Source organism: Balaenoptera acutorostrata, chromosome 3, assembly GCF_949987535.1.
Source record: "Balaenoptera acutorostrata chromosome 3, mBalAcu1.1, whole genome shotgun sequence".
Classification (NCBI taxonomy): Eukaryota; Metazoa; Chordata; class Mammalia; order Artiodactyla; family Balaenopteridae; genus Balaenoptera; species Balaenoptera acutorostrata.
In genome coordinates, this window is record NC_080066.1 from 163280573 (window position 1) to 163304445 (window position 23873).

The 23873-nt window shown below is 39.3% G+C and overlaps 1 protein-coding gene across 7 annotated transcripts in view; it reads left to right on the forward strand.

Moving 5' to 3' along the window:
- Positions 1 to 23873, forward strand: part of FLRT2 (fibronectin leucine rich transmembrane protein 2) — a 91765-nt gene that overhangs the window by 15220 nt on the left and 52672 nt on the right. The window contains exon 2 of one of the 7 annotated variants that reach the window (XM_057543345.1): positions 13480 to 13519. The exons of the other annotated variants lie outside the window; for them this stretch is intronic. The gene's annotated coding sequence lies outside the window, so the exon portion shown is untranslated. The remainder of the gene's footprint in view (positions 1 to 13479; positions 13520 to 23873) is intronic. 7 annotated transcript variants of the gene reach the window in all.

Below are 23873 nucleotides of genomic sequence, written 5' to 3' on the forward strand. Positions count from 1 at the left end.
CAGACACGCAGGCTCAGTAGTTGTGGCTCACGGGCCTAGTTGCTCCGCGACATGTGGGATCCTCCCAGACCAGGGCTCGAACCCGTGTCCCCTGTATTGGCAGGCAGATTCTCAACCACTGCGCCACCAGGGAAACCCCTGAGATGACTTTTGATAAAGCACTCTGCTTGAGTTCTAGGGGCTAAGCACAACCCCCCCCCAAGGATCCTACAGGGTTAATTTATGGGGCTGTTTAGAAACAATACGCTTTCCTGATTCTTGAATCATGCTGGGTATCAGTAAGGCCACACTCTCATCTAGGGAGATTAATAATAATAATAATAGTAGTAGTAATAATAATTAACAGGGGTAATTGTATTGATTATACAATTAATTTAGGATGCTGCTTATGCAGTTCATGTATATTATCATGTTTAAATATTCACAAAAACCCTGTATAAGATGTTCTGTTTAGAAATACTGCTAATAACCCCAGTTTACACACAGGGCAACTGAAGTAGAGCGAATTGCGTCAGATTGCTTATCTTATTTTGTAACTGCAGTTAATTAGTTTTATAGGATAGGTGAGCACTAGGTAATTTCCAAAATCCACTCTGAATTTATTTTTCCAGGCCTTAAAATCAAATTCCGGGATGATTGCTCACTGTGCCCTAGGCAACATGTGGTCCAGCTTTCCATATTTGACTTTTTAATAGGTAACTATCTAAGAAGTCATTATTTGCTCTTTGCCATTTTTGAGTGAAAGCAGTTCTTGGGTCTGTCCGTGCATTTCTATAAAATGGGAAGAGAGAAGAGTCATTAATTAGAAAATAAAGTGTGACAACTTCTAGCATATTTTCAGTACTAATGAAAGTCTGTGGTAAGTACCTAGTGATTAAGGAGTCGGTTATCGGAGAGCAGGCTCTCTATTTCTTGTCTTTACCCTTTTACCAGCACTACTAATAAATAGTTAGATGGACTGATTTGAGATGCACCTCTTTTTCCCTGTGGAGGTGATAATGGACAATGGAATGGCCAAAGGGCAGATAATAACATAGAGCGAGAGGTTTCTGAGAGAGCCTGGAAATGACTGACAATTGACTGTGCTATAAATAGATCAGATTCTCTCCTTTTCTAAATCTATGTGATTGCTCAGGTGGTAGACCCTGTTGGGTGAAAAAATGACCCAGAGATGGTCTGGGAAAGGCTGTTGCATGTTGATAATTTGGACATAAGCCCAGCGCTTACAAGTCGTCACCCAGTTGAATTTGATTTTTGACCCTCCCTCTTTTTTCACCCTTTCTGCTGATGCCCTCATCTCTGCATGTATTCTCGTTGCATTTTATGAATTTGCAATTATTTGTCCTTCCTAGTTCTGTATAAATATTCTTAATTCTGTCTAAATTAAGTGATCCATTGCTTAATTCTTTCATTTCCCTGTAGGCAGCTAGACCATGGCTGCTGTTGTTTCTATGTTCTTTTGTCACCACATGCCCATCATCTGTCATGAGACTTCTGTGGATGGGGTGGCATAAGATGATTTCTGAGTTGGGTCAGTTTGGATGGGCTTGTGGATGGGGTGATTTATGAAAGCACGCTCTGCCCAGGTGTGGCAGCGGTTTGATAAGCGGCTCCCCAGCTCCAGGGCCACATGCAAACACCAGCTCTGTTTGGCCCTCCGGTGAATTCTGTGTTATTTCTGTCTATGGCAGAAATTTTACCTAATGCTTTGTGTCCACTATCTGTGAGCTCACTTAAGGTGAAGGCCTTGCCCAACAAATGTTTGAGGAGCTAAATTGAACCAAAGCATTTGCTCTCTGCAGTTTGCAGCTGAGAAGTGATCAGGCCACGTGGAAGAAACTGAAACATACCAGTGTCGGTCTTGCTGGAAATGGCTGCCTGGTCTCTTTGGACCATGCGCAGACCTATAAAGGATCAGCCTGTGACCCAGGGTCACTCTTCCCTCTCCACTCGGAGTGGTGAACTCACTTGGATTTTGTTGGAATTCAATGTCAGTATGTCATTTTAAACAAAGTCTCACTCTGTTTAATTCATATGTCTTTATTAAACATGATCCGCTGTCTAGAACCACTGCTTTGAGTCATCTTTGATTACTCCCTTTCACTCACTTTCAACTGTTCTGTCACTAGTTTTATGCATCTTTCAAAAATTCTGTCCTTCTTGCCCTTTCAGTTAAACCCAGGTATGTCTTTCCTCCCCTGACTTGCACACCACAGCTGCTCTTCCTCATTTTCAGGCAGATGCTACCGCTTTCCATTATTCACAGGGTCAAGGCTAAACTTTTAAGCTTGACACTCAAGGCCATTCTTTCCTTCCGTGGCTTTCTTTTATCTTCCCAAAGAAAGTTAATCTTCTCCTCTGCACTAAATGTAGGGTGAGCCCTCACTTTTATCTTTATAATAGTCTCGTTGTGGTGTAAAATTTTACCTGGCGCTTTGTGTCCACTGTCTGTGAGCTCCTTTAGGGAGAAGGCCATGCCCAGTAGATGTTTGAGGAGCTCCACTGAACTCAGGTATCTGACTCCAACCTACCTCTGAAACTTACAGCACAAGTCTCTTTCTCCATCAACATATACTACTTCCCATCATTTTCAATACTGAGCAAATTAATATTAACAAAAGTTTGCAGAAATAGCTCATGCATTTGAATTTCAAAGTTATCTAATAGAAGCTTTCCTTGTTCCCTCTGTGGAACACTTTGTCAAAGCAGTGCACTCTTGCTTTGAAAACAGGAAGGTAGAACATTCCAACAGCACCATGAACCCTCTGTTTATATTTGTAAAATCTGTAGTCTTTCCAGACCTCTAAGCAAGAGCAAATAGAAATAATCAGAGGCATTTAGACTTGATTATGTTGAGCTGGATTCTTATAACTGAGGCTGGATAGCCAAAATTAGCGATGTGCTGGTTTATACTAAAGAGATGCTTGCAATATTGCAGAACCACAGACTGCAGCTTGCTGGAATCTTTGAAGACATCTGGATGTTTTGAAAAATGCAACAATCACATGCTTTTTATTATCTCCATAATTGTATTATTTCAAAAAGGGATCTGCGTAATGACAGAGGATGGGTGTAGTAGGAAGGCCACGGAGTTTGCATTCACATGGATGGCTTTGAATCTGGTTCTGCCGCAACCTGCTAGGATAACTTGAGCATGTTTCTTCGTCTTGGGTCTACTTCCTCCATTTTTAAATGGCGGAAAAATAATATGCATCTCACAGGATCACTGTGACAAATAGATTAGGTGATGCCTGACACACATAAAGTACTAGTAAGCCTTGGCTCTCCTTCCTTTTGCACTCCAACTTGGAATAATATGAGTGCTGTGGTTTATAAATGGCTATTTTTTTCCTGCATAGATAAGGCAGTTCTGTAATACTGTGTCACTGTTTCCCTAAAGGATCTCTCTGTGGGACAACACTGCCTCTTGCCCAATTTCTCCATAACAGTATTTATGTCTGGGGTCCAGAAGAGGAAACGGTATCTTAGAAATAGTTATCACTCTGTCTCAATTAGGACACTCACTGTTGAAGAACTCTTAAAAACACTTTGCTTCTGGGAAAAAAAGAAATCTCTCCAGCAGTCTTATCGCCTCAAAAACAGTGGGTATCATGGATTATTAGAAAAGAATTACTCAAAGAGAGTGCTCTTAAAAACAACTGCCCGCCGAGGAGTCTGGCTTATCAACAGGCAAAAAAAGATTTTTTCTACTAAATTTTAGCTTGTCACTATAAACATGAAAATGGCAACGCTCGTAATATATTCTGTGGGGAGGATGCAGGGAGTGTTTCCACTAGGTGAAATTCTCAAGGAAGAGCTTCTAAGAATGAACATTAACTCTTCAAGAACCCCAGGGAATGACTATTAGGAAACAGGTAAACAACAAAATGAAAGCTATTACAAAGAGGGAAGCAAAACAGGCAAATCAAGTAAATAATTTTATTGTGGACCACATTGTGGAAAATATGATGGGATGTGAGGCACATTTCATTTAGCATGAATGACCAATGTGATTATAATTGGCTAATGCATATGTTTTCTTTATCAGCGTAATATTAGTGTCATCCAGAGTTATGAAGGTGTTTTTCATATCAAAACCCCACAGCCATGAGAAAGTATATTCTTAGACTTATTTTCTGGTAAAAAGTCCATGTTGTTTCAGCTTCACTTAGATTTCAGTTTAAAGGCTTGTCTGCAATCTGAAAATACATGTTAGCAGATACAGAAGGATCTATACAACATGACTTTTTTTTTTTACCCTTAAAAACCAGTATTAGAGCTTATCCTTGATTGTATTTTTCTTTGTGTGGAAATCTTGATCTTCTTGTATAAAATACTTTGGAAGTTTGGAAGGGATCTCATGGGAGAATTGTAGCATTTCCTTCATTAGCGATTTTTCAGATAACATGAATAATTATCCTGATGGTTTAGCTTAAATTTGGTCTCCGATGACAGGCGTGCAAACAAGCTGGCTTGTCACTGCCCACTCCCGTTTCATGATTCTTTATTTCTAGATCATTAATGGGATTTCTATGAAAATATATAGCAAATAGATTCCTGAAGAAATGAGTATTCAGTTGATTATTTGTCCTTAAGTGACAGAGAGACTTGTAAATAATGGAATGTCGAGAGAAATCTCTAACTTTATTTAATGGTAGCTTGGCTGTGATAGTGACTCCACCTTTTTACCAGAACTCCTAACAAGAAGATGAAAGGATTGCAACTTCAAGTCCCATATTTCTTTTGCTTTTCAAGATTTAGAGCACGTTGCTGATGGAAGAGTGCTAGTTGGTATCTGTGAAACGTGCTGAACAGGACCATTAGGCCATAATTGAAGTGATATAAGGAACGGGATTGTTTGGAAAAATTAGGAAATGGAGGTAGACTGGAAGCTTAAGAGGAGCGCGGACATGCCGCTGGTAGAGATAACCTTCTAGAATCTCCTTTTCTGCCTACAGTAGCTCTTAGCCTTCTCCAATGGAGAGTAATTGAGAATTCATTAAAAAATGCAGTGTTTGCTTTTTCTTCATATCACTCTACGATTTAACTCTCTAGAGCCCAAGTGACAGCGGTGGGTGCTCCCGTGTCGCCTCTGCTTGTCCTGTTTAACGGGAGAGGTTGGGAGGGGTAGTACCTTGTGGTCATCGGCACATCCAAACATGACTCCAGGTAGAGGGAATGTCAAGGACAGCACGGTTGCTCAGTGTTAGAATTAGGTGGGCTTGAGTTTGCATACCAGCTCTATTACTATCTAACTGTGACACTTTGGGCAAATTATAAATTTTATCTCAACCTCTTGTATAAAATGAAGACATTAATATTTTATAGAGTTCTTATAAAGATTAAGTGAAATAAGCTATGCAAAATATTATGCCTAGTAGGATCTTAGCATATTGTTAGTTTTCGGTGTGTTTGGCTAATTACCACTGTATCTTAAGTTCTTGAATGAATGGATGGATGAGTGCATGCATGGATGGATTTAGATGTATGTTCTGCCTTGAAATCCCTAAAGGATTCATTTTATTTAGGATTGCAGTGGACCCTAATGGAATAACTAAAGATTTAATTTAATTATTGCCGGAGAGAAAGCATGGCATGAAATGGAAACATGAAGATGGGAACTGTTTTTCGTAATCCTTTCCATTTTTGTAATTCCTATTTCTTTTATTTCTTAAAGCTTTCAGTTTGGTTATATCATTTTACTTTCCTATCTCCTGTAGTAGGTGGGGTGTGTACAATTATCACTATCTCAAAGATTCCCAGAGAGGAAGATGAAATGGGGAAGGTCATGTCCATTTCTGTTTCGTGTAGCTATTTACCAAATAGTCATCTTATCAACAATTGGTGCCGTGAACTGGACTGGACAAGCAGTGTGCGATCATCAAAAGATCAATAGGCTAGTGGGCAGATGTTCTAATTCTAGTTTTTGTGCTGTCTCTAAAAAAAAATCTTTGATTTCTGTCAAATTTCTCAACTGTCTTGAGCCTCGGTTTCTTCATTTGTTTAAGACTGGACAGTTCCAGTAATGCTTTAATTCTCAGAATCTAGGGAGCCAGCATTAGTGGTTAGAAGCTAAGCTCTGGATCTTGTCTGCTTGGGCTTGTAGCTGCCTTCACTACTTCACAGCTCTGGCACCCTGGCAAGGTACTTAATCTCTATAAGCCTCACCTTTCTCATCTGTGCAGTGGGGACAGCAAAATTAAAACCTCCTTTAAAAAGTTGCCATGAGGATAAACAACAAGGTCCTACTGTATAGCACAGGGAACAATATTCAATATCCCATGATAAACCATAATGGAAAAGAATACGAAAAAGAATGTATGTATAACTGAATCACTTAGCTGCACAGCGGAAATTAACAGAACATTGTAAATCAACTATATTTCAATAAAATAAATTTTAAAAAAAGAAAAAAAAAAAAAAAACCCCAAAACCAAAAATAAACCAAAGAAAAATCATGTTAATAAAAAAATGAAAATAAATATATAAGTAATCAAAATAAATGTGAGTAGATTTAATTCACACATTAGTTAGAGATTCTCAGATTTGATAAAGGAAATAAATGGGTATTATGCTATTTATAAGAGACATCTCACCCCTATTAAAAAACTATACCTGAAGTTCAAAAATAAAAGAATGGAAGATTATACCACACAAAGAGAAATTAAGCAAAGCAAACAAATAAACAACAAAAACTCCACCATCAACAACAACAGTAAAACAGAAAGATGCCAAAGAAAAAGAAATTGATATAGCAGTATCAACATCCAATAACTAGAAAACAAACTAAACACTTAAGAATTATAGAAAGGAAAATATAAATCATGTATAATGCCAAATACTGGTAATGATCATCACTATTATTATTTCCATATGTTTTTCCATATTTGGAATTCTATTAAATACGTTTTTATTTTTAAAAAAACAAGTTGCCATGAGGATTAAATGCATGCCGAGCATTTAGCATAGTATCCGGTGCAGTTATATGCTCAATAAATATTAACAAGTCTTCCAACATGGCTTATTCAAAAAAAGGTAAGGCAAGCATCACTGATGTTTTGGAAAAGCAATAGACATTAATGTGTCCCTGTATAACTGACCCAACAGCCCAAGTCATGCCCTTCGAAGCTACCAAGGGCAGATGATCACAGAAGAACATCCCACAGGCCTCTTCAGTGAGAGGTGTGGTCCCCCTCGTTCCCTCTAGGAGCTCAGCCAGTGTTTCATGAAGATACTGTTGATGATTCTGCCACAGCATGGAATTTCCTGGTGTAGACAGGTAAGACACGGAGACCTTTTGGTTTATGGAGTGATTTAGAAGGCTGATCGTGAAACCTTTGATGTGAAGGAATGATTCCAGAAATCCTTCCAAGAGACCTGCACTGCTGTAACTAATGAGTCTTGTTGCTCATGTATCTGATGCTTCTGCCACTGCATTATTTCTCTGAAAATTTTACCAGCCTAACCTCTAGGTCTAGTTTTAGAAGAGTGTGGAGGAATGGCATTTCTGGATGCAGTGCTCAGGCTAGAACTCTCACATTAAATTTTAACTAGCGGATTTTTTTAAATGAAATACTTTCAGACACAATAGATGGTGAATAAGGCAGGGGACACTGAGAGAACAGCCACCTTCCACCTGTTAGCTCTTTTCTTTTGATTCAAGTAAGATTTTACAGGTATCTGCATTGGTCTTTGTTATGAAATGCACACCTGTTCTCCTTTGCAGCATTGAGACAAAGCAAAAGGATGCAGTGGATATTGCAGTGATAAAGGTTTATTGGCCACAAAACATAAAATCAGGATGAGATGTGATGATACAATCTTCTTAAGGATGCAAACAGGGTATTTTGTAGTGGCCGACTTTCAAACACTTGCCCCCAATCATCCACTTGCTTTCTCTTCCTCTCCCTCAGTGGGCTCTGCCACTGGGACCATCTAAGGGTCCTTTCACCTTGTTGAAACCCTTGGGATGATGGCTGTCTGAATTACACTTTTATCCTCAGATTCCAGCACAGATCAGGGATATAGTAGGGTTTCAACGAATATTTGTGGTGGAAAGGAGTGAGAGAAGGGAGGGGGAAGGAAGGAAAGATTGAGGGAGAAGGTAAAAAGAAAGATGATTTCAGGACTTCCCTGGTGGTCCAGTGGTTAAGAATCCACCTTCCAATACAGGGGATGCAGATTTGATCTCTGGTCGGGGAACTAAGGTCCCACATGCCGCGGGGCAACTAAGCCCGCACGCCACGACTACTGAGCCCCTGCACTCTAGAGCCTGCATGCCACAACTAGAGAGAAGCCCATGTGCCGCAACGAAGAGCCCGTACATCGTAACAAAAGATCCCGTGTGCCTCAACGAAGATCCCGCATGCTGCAACCAAGACCCGACACATCCTAATTAATTAATTAATTTTAAAAAAAAGAAAGATGATCTCATGTTACCTCCCTAGATGAGTATAAGTTTTGGTGGTTGTTCTGCATTGTAATTTTGAAAAAGGATAGAGCCTTTTTGTCCTACTGAAGACACGGCATAACAGAGGACCTTTGGAGTGCATTAAAACACAGCTCTGCCTATGTGCTTGACACAGTTATCCAAAAAACAGCATAGATTCAGTTTTATATTCATCAGCTTATAAGGTAGGGCAGATATTTTCAAATGTGATTTTGAGGGTTTCAATTGAAAGGAAAATCTCATCAGTAACAGAAAGCCAAGCCTCCCTTCTTGTTTTCATTCTCATGTAGAAGAAAGGGGGAAACATTTTATTGTTTTCTTTTTCAAAGAGCTGAACTTATTAGAGGGCTTCATTACCCTCTGCAAGACACCACCTATTTTTAGGTAAAAAAAGATTCATGATTGAGCCAGCGGTCAACAAGTACTTATTGAAGTCCCAAATACCAGAAAGTTCTAAGTGCTAGTTTAGTGTTCTTCCTGCAGGATTTAATAAACTATCATCTTGCAAAAAAGACATTGTAGAAGATAAACATTTGTCAGTGAGCGATCACAGGGTGCAGACGCCTTTCCTGCAGAGTGGAAGTATTATGTGCTTCATTTCCTGATATATTAGTGTACCTAAGAAATACAGTCCAGGATGTACTACATTTTCATTTTTTTTTCAAAGCTTGCCAGTGGCATACAGATGACTCTGAGGTTTTATCAGACCACGTCTGTGTGGTTTGAATATCTATTTTGAGTCCTCCAACCCTTTTCCTTAACTGAATCCTGACATTCTAGTTAGAGCTGACAATGAATTCAACTCACCTAATCGGGCCGAGACTCTTTCCCTCTTAAAACTGTGATATTTCTACTTGATCCATTATTTGTAAAATTTAGTTCATTAACTTTGACCAAACAATTAGGATTGTGAATATGAGTGTGGTGTTTAACTTATCTGAGGAATGGTTATGTTTGCCATTCCTTTCTGAATTTAAAAATAGAGAGATGCTGCTATGAATTTCAGTTGACTCGGCCCAGTTAAGAGAACGATTCTACATCACTACTGGATGCCTGCTAAGGTCTGATTCTGAGGTCCTTTTTCCCTGAAGGTGGTTTGCTGTCCTGCAGTCAGAGGTGGTGCTTTATACCCATGCCCTCAGCTTCCCATGCCCTCACCCACTGGGTATAGATCACACCTGCAGAACACACTGATGTGGATTAAAGACCTATAACATCATCTAATAATGCCTTTCTAATGGAGACAGGCATCATTCTGGTAATGCAGTTGTGGTCCTTAGAGACTACTTGATATGCTAGTTTACTCTGTGTAAAAGCTATCTTTATTGAAAGGAAGGGAGGGAAAATCTAAGAGTGACGAGGTACTGAAGTCTTTTCACGTCACATTTCACAGTAGATTCAGATCTTGAGCTAAGGGGCCAAAGGAGGTTAGCAGCCCTAATAATTTTGCTGTACCTTCAGAAATGAAGTAGTTAGTATGTCAGAATATGCCTAAATTCCTATGAGATGCTACAGGTCAGCAACATAACTAATTCTTCCCTATCTAAAATCTTAAAATGAATCTGGTAAGGAGAGAAGAAAATGGGAAGAACTCCAACTATTAAAAATTAGAAAAGTGATGACTAAAAACACTTTTAATAATTAGCAGGAGAAAGGGACTTCCCTGGTGGTGCAGTGGTTAAGAATCCACCTGCCAGTGCAGGGGACATGGTTCTAAGCCCTGGTCCGGGAAGATACCACATGCCGCAGAGCAACTAAGCCCATGCGCCACAACTACTGAGCCTGCGCTCTAGAGCCCGAGATCCACAACTACTGAGCCCACATGCCGCAACTACTGAAGCCCATGCACCTAGAGCCCATGCTCCGCAACAAAGAGAAGCCAGCGCAATGAGAAGCCTGTACACCGCAACGGAGAGTAGCCCCCACTGGCCGCAACTAGAGAAAAGCCTGCACTTAGCAACAAAGACCCAACACGGCCAAAAATAAATAAATAAATGAATAAATAAATAAATAAATTAAAAAATAATTAGCAGAAGAAATAAGCATAAAGATGTATGCATGTTTCTATTTTCTAGCAGTGAGATGTTAATACAATATAGATAGAAGGCATATAGTTAAGAAATTCACTATTAAGTTGATAAATTCAGTCTTGTGAATATAGAAGATTTGTACTTTCGTAAGACTAAAAATATACAGTGAATTCTCTTAAAATTAAAGCAGTAATAAGCAGTGCTGTCTGGACGTTCATAATTTTTTTAAAGTTTCATATCCTAGAGACAACCACATGGATTTCATCTGCAGAGTTCGCCGTTCTAAAAGAATGCCCACTGGGTGGTTGAAAATTAGGTGTATATGGGTGTGTGCAGGGCACACTAATTTTATTGGTAAGAGCTTAATTTCAGATATTTAACTTACCTTTTGACAAGCTCTAGCCTACATCCCAAATACCCTGCTTTCTTTCCCTAAATTCACCTACAAGTAGTGCTCTATTAATTTTAAAAAGTTAGTGATAAAATTCTATTGCTAAAAATATTGTAGCTTTAAAAATGGAATCATAGACTGAGCTTGGTCTGAGGACCACACATGTCCCTTGGAGAAAATCCATTTTCGACCCGGTAAATTGCGTATGTTCTATACTGCAGGGGCGCGCCAAGGCTTAGAGGCAGTTGTAGGAAAAGATTAAGCTAGCGCTGGAGGCGGGCTCCGGAGGGCTCAGATCCCTCCTCGTCATTGTACTTGGTTGCCTTAGGTAAGTTACTTGTCTCTCTGGGCCTTAGTTTTCTCAACTAGAGCATGGAGATAATGTCTACCGCATAAAGGTGTTGGGAGGATTAAATGAATTAATACTGTGTGCTCGGAACAGTGCCTGGCATGTAGTACATGCATATTAAAGTAATAACTATGACTATTACTTATAAATAACGCCTTACTAGCACAATTTCTTTACCTTTTAAAATTGATCTAGTAAAAGACTTTGTGAACTCTTCCTGTTTTCTAAGTGATAAACCCCTTCAAAAAACACAGACCCTCTTACTTGATGGGAAGCTTAAATTCATAACTAATTTAGAGTGTTCTTTTTTAAAGCATTTTTATGAGGTAGCTCTGTTATTAGTTTGCTGATTCTTTGAGAGCAAGGTTCATATCATATTTATCTTGAAATACCTCCACAGCTCCGGAGTATTGAAAGAAGTGATGAATAAATTTGCTTAAATGGTTTCTTCCGTAAGTTTACTGCATTATGACTATGAGGTATTATTAGTAGGGTACCTGGATTTTCAAAAAGGAGATGGGCTAGTTAACATCCCTACACAAACCCAGAAAGTATAAAAATAAAAGCAAAACATAAAAGACACTTCTAGAACTAACTTGTGTATAGCACAAGCTCATCTTAGAAGGAAAATGGTGATTATAGAAATAGTGAACCTGGAATCCTTCTTAGGAAATAAAGCACATGATGGAATTTTGTAGACAGTATCTCTTACTGTGTTCTAAGTACAGACCATAAGAATAATGAAGCCGCCGTGTAGTCTGTTTTGCTCTTGGAACGTGTATGTCCTCTGCGTGTGTGTGTATGTTTTCAGTTGGGTTATGATTTTGTCATTTTGTAAGCAGAACAAGAGGCAAGGGGCTCTCCTTTGCCCCCAGAGTTATATTCAGGTCTTTTAGGGAATTAGTGTGTTCACCCTGAAACATATATCCTTGCTTCAAAAATTAATTTAAAAAGTAAGTAAATGAGAACAAACAGAGAAAACAAACTGGGTGGATGGAGGGAGGGGATTGGAGTCATGGGAATGGGCAGGTGCTTAGCTGATTTAAAATGAGAAGTAAAGCAACGGCTGACGTTCCTGGGTAAATGTCGATATGCATTATTAAATGAAACAGTGGTAAAATATAGACTGTCAGAAGCATTTGTCTTCTAGAGACATGGGGAGAATTGAAATGCACTTTTGAAGGAGAAGTCTTTTTCAGTGCTTCTTCAATCATTTTCTGCTTGAAGCTTTAATTACAGTGCTCCTTGCTACCTAATGCTTTCAGTTTAAAATCAAATCACAAAAGAAAGGGGAAGATGCAGTTGCTCAGATGAACAGCAGCTGTAGCATCAGTGTCAAGGTGTTTATTCGCCGGGGAGTTCCCGCTACATAAATCCCTTCCAGATCAACATTTTGTTTTTCAAATGCTTTTGCATCATGCATATTGGATGGTGTTTCTTTAGAGTGATCGCGAGATGCTGTTATTGCCAGAGGAGTTAATAACCTTTAGGGAATAAGGTAATCTGAAGTAAAGGAACTAGTTATTCCCATCACTTTCTCTGGATCTGGTAATGTGGGTGGCTAGTGGCTTCCTAAGAGTTTAGTGTCCTCATCAAAGAAAACTGCGTTTAAAATATATTTATGAGGCCAGATAAATACACGTAAAAGCACATGTATACACATAGATATGTACACGTGAATATGCATCTGCATATATAGACATATATAACTGTCGTAGTTACTCCTGCTGAAGAATCTGTTATTCAGCTCAGCTGACACATACTTTTTGAACACGTGCTCAGCCTAGCAGTACGGAGATGCGGCGACTCAGCCCCTGTCTCATGCTGTTCACGGTCTGGTGGTAGATGGATAGGAGGGCAAGCTGGGGTTGGGGGGGGGGCTCATTTCTACTCTGGGAGTCTGGGAAGGCTCCACAAGGAAGTAACCTTTTAGCTGATCCTTGCTGAAGGAACAAGAATTAGCTAAGCCTATAAGCAGTGTGAGATCTACCAGGCAAAGGAAGTAATCACTTTGGGGCTAAACTTACAGCAAAATGAATATGAGTTCTTTTGTTTCTAAATAGTTCAGCTGTCCTCTAGGTAGAGGAAAGGGAGCCTGGGAGCTAAACCATAGTTGCATATGGTAAAGATGATATGCACTATGTAATATATGTGTATACATACATATATGTGTAATGTATGTACATATGAGTACATGTAATATAGATGTTGTTGTTTATAAAGTCTTTTTACACTTTTTTTTTTTCTTTTTACCTCTTAGCAGCTCAACGAATTAGAGGAATAGGATCACTGTTTTTCAGGTAAGGGAAGGGAGGCTTACAGAAGTGCCGTCACTTGCACAAGATCATGTGGCTTGGTTTCCCTCCAGGGAAGTTCTTGGGACTCAGCACTCTTCCCCAGGTCTGTGCCGTCCATTGCCATCCACAGGTTAGATGTCAGGTTACAGGTTAGACCCCAGACCCTGGGCTTCCCCTGGCATCAGCAGCTTTTAGTGGCTTTCCTGTCTCCTTCACTCTCGCTTCATGTCGGATGGACGGGGCTTTTTATCTGTCTCAAGAAGCCCATAGGATTTGAGCAAAAATGTTGACTTTCTTGCATCTCTGCCAGAGTTACTCCCTTCTCCCCCCAGAAATTTCAACAAATCTCTTCATGCTGCTTCCTCATTTCCGTACTTCAAAGTGTTTCTGCCAGACAGACAGACCTTGTCTGTCCCAGCTCCGACTCTTCAGGGATGGGTAGGTTTATTTCTTTCTTTCTAGAGTTTTACTTGTCTACTGTATGTGGATCTGTACCCACCTGGGTGAAACAATTCTATTTTTCCTCATTTTTATAGGTGAGACAGTGTGAACATACAATTACTCGAAACTTAAGTCCAGAATCAGGAAGCACGAAGGAAAAAAACATCTTAACCTATCAGATTTAGAAATGATATCACACACACCAGAAACTGACTCCTAATAAAGACAGTCTTCACACATAAAATCCATGCTATGTGACAAGTAATTTGTAACAGCTAAAAAAAAAGTGGTTCAAGGGAAGAAAATTGAAAGGTGCTAGGTGCAGTGTGACGAGTCTGCCTGCTCTTGGGTTCTGAGATAGACGCTTGTGAGAAATTTTAAAAAGTAAATGAAGAATGTTCTTTTCTCTCCTTTTTTTTTTTTATACAATTAGATCTTTTTGACTACAAAAAAAATGCAGAAGAGCAATTACTCTGCTACTTTAATTACTCTCCTAATTATAACGATAACCTTGTCACATTATCGTAATTCCCAAAACAGAAAATGCAAGCTCCAAATTGCACCGATATTTGGTCATTTTACCTTGTTAATAGCTCAGCGTCAGTGCGTGGAACACTAGATTTTTTTTCCTCATTACCTTTCTGTTGCACAGTGGATATTTCTTTGCCTCCAAAGCTGATATTACATTCTGTCTAACATGCTTCTACTCCACCACCCTGATTTCAGTGCAGCTTTTTAACATCTCCTCACTATTTCAGAAGCTGTCTCCTGAGCAGTGTGTAATTCTCCCCTGGCTGTTGGGTGGTAATGGGAGCTGTATGTGTCTGGAGAGGGAAGCGCACAGACTGGGGTGAGAAAGTAGCTGTTTATCAAGGTATCTCACGATCTCAGTTTATGTTGCTGTAAAACGTTACCGTGCATATGTTCTGCGAGATTACATCCGCCAGAAATTTGTCAGCCATTGTCGACATACTGTAAGGAGTAAGGACCCGTTTTCTTCTAGTCAACGGAATTGTATTCTGCATTTCTTTGCCCTCATTTTCAAAGCGACTGACTTACCGGGGATACTTGCTTAATGGTGCTATCTGTTAGATTATGAATTGGGCAGAATGAGTGCTGGAAATACACTAGAACACTCACAGAACCCCGGCAGGTAGAAAACAAGGCATCCTAATACATGGCTTTTGCCTTCATGGAAATTCTCCTCCCATTATTACAGCAGGTGGTATTGTTGACACCAGTATAATTGCAGAAAAGCTGCCTAGTATACAGTGATAAAGTAGGAGTGAGATCACATAGAATCACACCAGAAACCTTTCCAAATAGAATGGTAAATTTCCCTTATTTTAAAATGTATAATAACGGAGCCTTGAAAATCACTAGTTCTTTAAGACAGCCCCAAGCCTTGGGTAAAATTACAAAATTGTTTTGGTTGTGGCTCTTGTTGTCTTTGTATTTTGTTTCTGTTGTTTGGCTTTAGTGCCCCTACCAGTTCCAGAGCTCCCCATCCTCTCTTCTGTGGGACACTTCTGTCACCATGTTTCTTTTCTGTCCTCAAGCTCTCTTACCAATACAACTGGTCTCAAGATAAGTTGGAACTCATTGCCACTACAGTGAATATGACTGACACCAATGCTCAATGTTTGTTTTCTGAAAGTATTTACATTTTAAAACTATAAGTAAGGCCTTGGACTAAATGCAGATAGTTTCTGAAATGGAATGCTTAGAGCAGCTTCTGAACAACTGGGGGAGAGCATTCGTGGGAGGAAAGGCTTCATTTCCTTCTGAAAGTTACTGCACACCTGGTCACCTTCTCGAGTCCATCTGATTCAGGTTTCCAAAGGGACACTTCATTTCGCGTAGACATGGATATTTCTGAAATTCAAACCCAAAGTAATCGGAATGTAATGTAGACAATGTAAAGTTTTGATATTATTCCTGGATTCTCCATAGAGGATATATGGCAGTTGGCATCAAGAAGACCAAGTCTGAGTGCAGTCTCTACCCTTTTTTTGGCTGTGAGGCAGGTTATTTGACTTTCTGGAAATATAGTCTCCTCCTCTGTAAACTGAGGTAATAATACTAACTCATGGCCTTGTTCTGAGAATCAAATGAGTATAAATATCAGAGAGGGGGAGAGAGTAGATGGGTATATAATGTCAGCTACTTGAGGCTATTTCCCAACTCTCAACCCTCCTCCACATTTTTTTTTCTTTAATCAAAATGCAAGATCTCTAATTTACTTCATAATTGTCTTAAAGATTGTGATGCTTATGGGCATCAATTATTTTCCTGTTCTTTAGGACATTCTTTAGGCAACGACAGTTCAATAACAAGAAAGAATGCCATCACATGATTGCATCATGTTCTTCAAAATGAAATCTGTTGAAGGTTGAACAGTATAAACAACAAGGAACATAATCGGTCAGAGTGACCCAGGGGAAAATGGCCCAATGAAATTAAACAAAGGAAATTTTATACTGTGAGGAAAAAATCAATGGATTGTAACAGAACCTGGTAAGAAGAGACAAAGCTCTTGAGTCCCAGAGACCCAGAGGTGATTGAGAAGCTGTGTGAACTGGAACCTGGGCTTCTTGTTTTGCTTTTTGAAGGCTGTTTCCACTGTGTTAAATATAAAGATAAATAATAAAGACATGTATTTTTAACTTTGTTTTTTCTTAAGTAAAGTTAGATAGCTAGAAGCATCAATAGGACATCTAGTTCTTAAAAGAAACACCATTTTTTGAGAATTATGGCCTTCTGGACACTGTTGCCTTACTCAGTGTAACCATTACAGAAGTCTTATGAAATAAGAATTATTTCATAATTACAATTACACTCAAGTAATATCACAACAGTTACCTCTGTCACCAGGGCCACACAACCAGAAAATGATGAGATTGGAATGGGACCAGCTCTATGTGACTCCAAAGTCTATGCTATTTAACAAATGCCAGATTCATTGAATGCTTCCCAAGGATACTTCTGTTGTGACTGACATCATTCAGATTTTCTGTTACCTCCAAACCCCAGTACTTTATATGGTCTTGGGAAAGAAAAACAAAAACAGAGAGAGTTGGACTTCTCTCTCAAAAAACATGAAATATTACATATATTTCCTCCTAGGTAGAGGATGTGTCTGATATTTGTATATAACTTCATAGATGACAGTTCACTCTAAATCTCAATGAAGACATAGAGTGAAAAAGAAGAGCGTTGACACAGGTAGAAGTCCGAGCATGAAAAGGACCTTAAAAAAAGGTACTCCTATATTTGATGCGTGAATGGACAGCTGGACGTCAGGGCATTGATCCCTTTCCTTCAGTTGATCATAAGATGATGTTATCAAGGGAAGTGTAGGGCAGGCAGGGGGGTTCACACTTCAGTGCACTGTTTTCAGTATTAACATGGTGGAAAACCAAAGTGACACTCGGCAACCCGTTCTTCTCTGCCAGTATATGGAGAACGTTATAGCCAAATAACTTTTTTTTTTCATGTCTCATGGATTGATTTGGCTGGTGACTATGTATTGCTTGAGTTGGATGGATAGGTTTAGAAGATTTAGTGATTTTTTTTTTTTTTAACCCTTTGGTGAGGACCAATTTGGGAGTGTTAAAAGGGACACTGGTTTCCCTCATTTTAGTATAAATTGATTATCTTAAAGGGATGCAGGATAATCAAAAATTCAACAAACAAAAACTAACAACTGAGTTAGAAACATATTTAGGTAATTAAGAGCCTAAATCATTACATGTCCGTTGTTCCAACCAAGACCATTCGAAATGTATTCATGGAAGATCTATGTGAAGACATTTTGACTTTGGCAAAAAGGGCTAGCTTTCTGAGTGTTCCATTAGACTCATAGATAGCATGAAAAAAAGTATTTGTAAGTAAGGTCCTGTAACGTGAACCATTTTCTGTGTCTTTCGTAGGCATGGTTAACACTATTGCAGAAAAATAGTACTGTACCTATCATGATTGAAACAAATGATATGTAATTTAATGTAATAGTTCTTAAACTGTGCAGCTCTGCAAATCAACTTCTTCATCTATATGATGAGCATTATAATAGTGCTGATCTCAAAGGTTTTTGTGGTAAACAGTTGTGAGATCCTATCTAAAAGTGATTTGCAAGTTGAAGACTATTATTCATGTGTAAGTCCTAGTGGTGATTATTATTCTGATTCTATGGGGTAGTTCATACATTAAGACACATTTCATGTAGATCACTTTGTCCTGTCTTAAGTTTGTACAGTAATACCCATTTAAATTTATCTCCTTTTGTTTCACGAAATTGTTCTCCTCATATTTCCTGTATAGCCATGAATTAGTTCTCAGCTGCATCCCTGGTTCTTACCAGAAAGCAAACAATTTAATTTTATGGTTCAACCAAGTCTTTGGGATTGTAAAATATTGCTTCCTCAATATAAAAGAGAATTCAAACTCCTGAATTGTTGGGTTCCAATGAATTTGTATGATATCGAAAGGGAAATTTTGAATGTACACTGATTGTTTCATAGTAAGAAGGAGGTAGAATATTTATCATACGATCTCTGGTTGTATCTTGTTTCTTTCTCACCATTTCTATGACAGCAGGAAAAAAGTTGTAGAGTTATGAACTATACCAGTCTTAGGAACAGAATTTATAAGATATTTTACAGAACATTCAAGATGCAAAGCCACAGAAATCCTAAAGTCTTATTTTAAACTAGACCCATTTCTGTCATTTCCATTTCTTTCAGGGATCTTAAGAAAAAGGAAATGAAATACCCTACTTTAAAAACAGTTTTGTTTCTGTTTTTATCAGGACGAGGATAGCGAAATTCTTCCTGACCAAAATGGCATGCAGTCTGCAGTGTCATATATTGTTTTTGCATAAGAGAAGTGATATTAATATTACCAGGATGTATGGAGTCATAAAAATAGCTTTTGTCATAATGTCACTTGTGTGCTATTATTTTTCTCATTAGAAATCTGTCACATCCATTTTCAGTTAAAATGTGGATATGAGACAAGGGGATTCTGCAATTGGTTTAATGGGCTGGGTGTAAAAATAATGACTTTGATGGAGCTATTTGGAGTGTTATACAGCCTCTGGAACCCCGATAGTTTCTTAATCTGATTAATGGGAATATCACCATTGCTCCAGTACATGCATGGCTAGTGACCAAATTTATTTACTTTTTAAATTTTCAAATGATTTCAGAATACAGAGAATATATAAGATGTACATGCTTGAGGGTCCTTGTGCTCAGGTTATTGGTTTTAAAATACAGGTTGTTAGCTTTAAAAAAGGGTTGCTATTTTGGATTGTCATGCTTAAAAGATACTTGGAAATAGCATAAAAAGACTCCTAGATTAAAAGAGCTGTTACAAATCATGAGGGAAAATGTACTTGACGTGAGACACTGATGTACTCCTACCTGTTGAATCCATGGGGCCTTGGGAAGGTTTAGAACCTGTAATGGAGTTTATTACAAAATGCCTACCGACAGGCCGTTATCTTAAGGGAGAAAAGCCATTGCTTTGTTAGTCCTCCAGACAGAGACTTTACTGCTTTCAATAGAGGATGGATAAGCAAAACGAATCAACTTTTGTAAGATTCTCCCATACCCCCAGTCATTAGAATGAGAAGGATGGGTCTCTGCTTTCTGCCAGATCTAGGCCATGCTGACAGATAAACCAGTATAGGAAAATGACAAGTTTAGGGAAATTTGCAAATGCTACTGTGCCAGCAGTAGTTTTCTCATGAATTATCCTGATGACTCATAGAATGGAGATTAGAAGACAAAGTTGATGTACCTGGACAGAGAACCACTTTCCTGTTGGCACTTGCCCAGTTCACTCTGGTTGAGGACCCTAAAGCGTGTACATGAGTCAACAAACAATAGTCTCTACAGGTATTAAAGGGAAAAACGTCAAAGTATTGTTGTGGGCTTGAGTACGCTGATGAGCCACTCACTCATGGGTCAGGGAAGAAGGTATTCACTGAATGAATACCACACATTATTACTACGTTCAAGACTGAAGTTGGGGCAGTTCTTCAAGAATGAAATGGCTTTGTAAAGGAATCCAGAGGATCATTTTGATTTTTCAGCCCATAAGGTAACACTTGGTAAATTCTCAAGTCTAATCCTAAAAGAACCATCCTCACCACTCCCATGATTTTGTGTGTATGTGTGTGTGTGTGTGTAAGATGATTTCTGCTGCTATTTTGGTGAAAGCATTTGGGAAAATGCAATATTCAGTATTGTTCAGTAGCTGATCCAAATACGTGTGGTATACTCTTCAAGGTTTATATTCCTGGCCTAGTTGCAGGGAGAAAAAATGTCATCTGGCGGCTGAAAAACAGTTGCAGTATCGCATCCTATCAAATCTTCGGCATGACTGAAAAGGAACAGACCTCTTCAGTGTATCAGCTTCCCAGAATGAAGCAAGCGTAAATATTTTTCAGTTTGGTCGTTTGTGAATTAGTCATGATGAAAAAAAGTCCGTTTCTGCCAGATGAAGGGTAATACGGTGCAGAACTTTCAACAATATTAATATTTGTGTTGGGACTAGAAAGTAATGAAAATAGTTTCCACAGGTCACCAAAATTTCTCATGATTCAGCCAGTGTCGTTGAAAGTTGGAGGAAGGACACATCTATTGGAACCTATTTAAAATGAAAAATGTGTTGATGCCTGGCTCAGTGGTAATCTTTTTCAAAGGAGCTAGAGGAGGTGTGTGCAAACGCATCCATCAATTGGGAGCAGGATATTGGATTTGAACTTTGCAGAAGTGCTTGCAACCAGCCCGGGTCAGCTGCCATGTTTGACACGTCCCCTCAGAACCCCATGGGCATCTGGGCAGTGTCTTGAACATCATGGTATTCCCATCATACCATGGTGCCTGCACATAATAGAAACTCCAAAGGTCGTTTGGACCTCCTTGTACACACTTCCTCTGTTAGACCAGAAGGGAACTTTCTAGGAAGACATACTCTGTGTACGTGTCATATGCATGTCTGCCTTATTGCCATACTATATGGATTAAGAGCATGGATTCCAAACACAGACTCACCACCTGGGCTCATACCTTGGCTTTGTCACTTATTTACCTAGGAGCTCGGACAAGGTCTTTATCACTCTGCCTCAGTATCTTTCTCTGCATAATGCAGACAATCACAGTACCTACTCATAGGGTTGTTGTGAGAATTTAATGACTTAATATCTGTAAAGCACTTAGAATGGGGTCTAGCATAGGGCAAAGGACTTATGAGTAAATTTCATTTTCCTATAGAGATCAGGGGAACATTCAGCTTGGTTAGGTTCTACGACAGCATGGCTTACCCTCCTCCCAGCAGGTGGGTTGCCGAAGACTTGCGCAGTTCCTCTGTAGAGCAAGGAGTCTTACTGCTTATTTGGAGATTAGCCATCTCTATCTTCCTCATGGTGGGTTCTTTGAGAATTTGCCCCTTATCCTGTTTCATCAGGGGACAAATAAAGACAAGGAAGTGAGAAGGCAGCAAACACTGTCTCTATTCGTAGAACCTCGCTGACTTGGGGAAGGAGGGTGCTGGGGGAGGAACGTGGGTCTTTGAGACAGAAAACATGGTTTTTGTTCCAAGTCTGCCCTAGGCTGGTCACTCAGTTTCCTGCTGAAAGAGTTTCTTTGCCCTGCTTGGACAATGGAAAGGGTTATTGTAAGGAGGATGAATGCTGAAATTAAAAGATGATTGGAAAACCTTAACAACCATGTGTGAGGGAGGCATTAGGACCGAGACAGTGGTCATTGCTAGGTGTATTTCCAACTGAATTTAATTTTCCTCCTTTATATAATATAGATGGGGATTTTCCTTAAAAATGTACTCGTGCTCAGGACGCTGGGAGCAACTCTGAATCAAATGGCACAAAAGATGGTGATTGAGCTTCACATTTAGTTTACCTGTCGTTTCTTTTGTCTCTTCTGTTTCCATGAACTTCCTCAGGGATGCAGTGTCCTGATCCTGCCCTCCCCTCCAATTAATGAGGACACTCACTGTGGAGCCCTGCCTTGGGGGCTCCCTCCTCCTATTCTTAGGCTGTTTACCTTTCTCCTTTTAGTTACTCAACCTTTTGAAATCCATTTTCATTGTCTGTAAAATGGAGAAGCCTAGAGGTTAATGGACATGGTATGCATGTCTAGCCCAGTGCCTGGTATATATTAACCATTTCTCTCTGCTTCTCATTCTTTCCATCCCCTCTCATCCCCTCTTATCCTAATGTCTTAAGGATTTGCAGGTCAGCCTTTATCTTAGAAATTCCAGCTCTGATACTAATTAATGAGTAAACCCTATCATGATCAGTAGTAACATTGTGACAGTAATTTCTTAGCAACCGCAACCCTTCACGGAAAAAAAGGAATATATTCATGGTGGACCTTTTGGACACTGTGACAAACTACTGAGGGCTCTGTGGGACCAAAGGAAGGCACTTTAGCCAGTAGAGGTGGTTATCATTTTGTTCTTGGGCACTGTTCTTGGTTTCCTCTAGAAAGAAAAGAGGAGATGTGTCTGCCCAAAGCAGCTCTCTGTCATTACCCCACATCCTTGACAGCTGACCAGCTGTTGTTAAGGAGACCTGTGTCAATGCAGGTTTCTAGCCTAGGATGGAGAGAAGGGCAAAACTGAGCCCCTCTGGTTCCCTGAGCTGACCAGGAAATGACACCAGGGGCAAGGAGGAGGGTGAACCTAGCCCTCCGTGCTGGGACTGTGGACCAGAGCAGCGCAAGAGCAACAGGAGGAAGAGATCGTTTCCTACAGTGAACACCACCCTGGATGCATTTAACTTGGTCCTTAGAGATAAACCTTAGAGACAAGGAACCAGTAGGAACCAGGACAATTGTGAGTGCGCTACAGAGTTCTCATAAAGCTCTGCAGACAGTCACACAAAGGAGTGTGTTTTAAGAATTTCAGATGAGGTTTATTTTGTCACTGGGCCCTTTGGTTACCAGTTTGTTATGGTTTTATCAGAGCTACTAAAAAATACATTTATCTTGCTGAACACCAGTGAGACAATGGCAGGATACCAATCCTGAAATAATGTTATTAAAGCTTTTTTTTTTTCTGTGCCTTTGGAAGGATTTCGCATTAGCGATAAAATCATCACAAGTGCTGCCATTACCAAGATGTTTTCTTATACAGGTTTTGACCAGTTCAATTTTGGGAGCATGCTAATTAAATGTGACAGAGAGTCAGTCTTAATGGTATTGATAGGATGTTGGTATGTCCATTTCATCTACTACCATGTTCTTTAAACAGGCTTTCTCCAGATGGATATATCATTTTCAACCTTAGTAAAAAATCAGGAACAGAAAGTGACAAGCTTTCACACCACATAAGACTGTGTATCGCCACCATCACCATTCTCTAGCTTCCGGTATTGACAGCCATCACCCAGGAGAGTAGAGTTGTCATTTTTGTCCCAAATTATACCTTGGCTCCTTCAAAGATGTTCTCTTGTTCCAATGCCAAGTTTGTGTTGAATATTGAAGATGAAAGCCCTTGGTTTTCGTAGGTTTCAAATTCCAACTCCAGGTTAGAATCTATGTGAGGATATTGTAAATAACTGAGTAGATACATACAAAATTGAACATGTAATAACTGAACTCTTTTCACTTTAGGCATTAGGATTCATAGTTGTACTTTTTTACCTCAACCTGACCACAGTATTGGAAGCAGCTAAATGAATTCACATTTAGAGTTTTGTTTTTTTTTTTTTTTAAACATTGCATAGATGTGCTCTAATTTATACAATTACTGAAAGAGCAAAGAGTGAAGTGCATGGTTTTAAGGAATTCTTTATGCTTGTGTTTTCCCTTAAATTTTCATTATTTCCTGAGAACAGCTCTGGTGTCTTAATATGTTCCTTATATTTATTTTCATTGTAGTCTGCCAT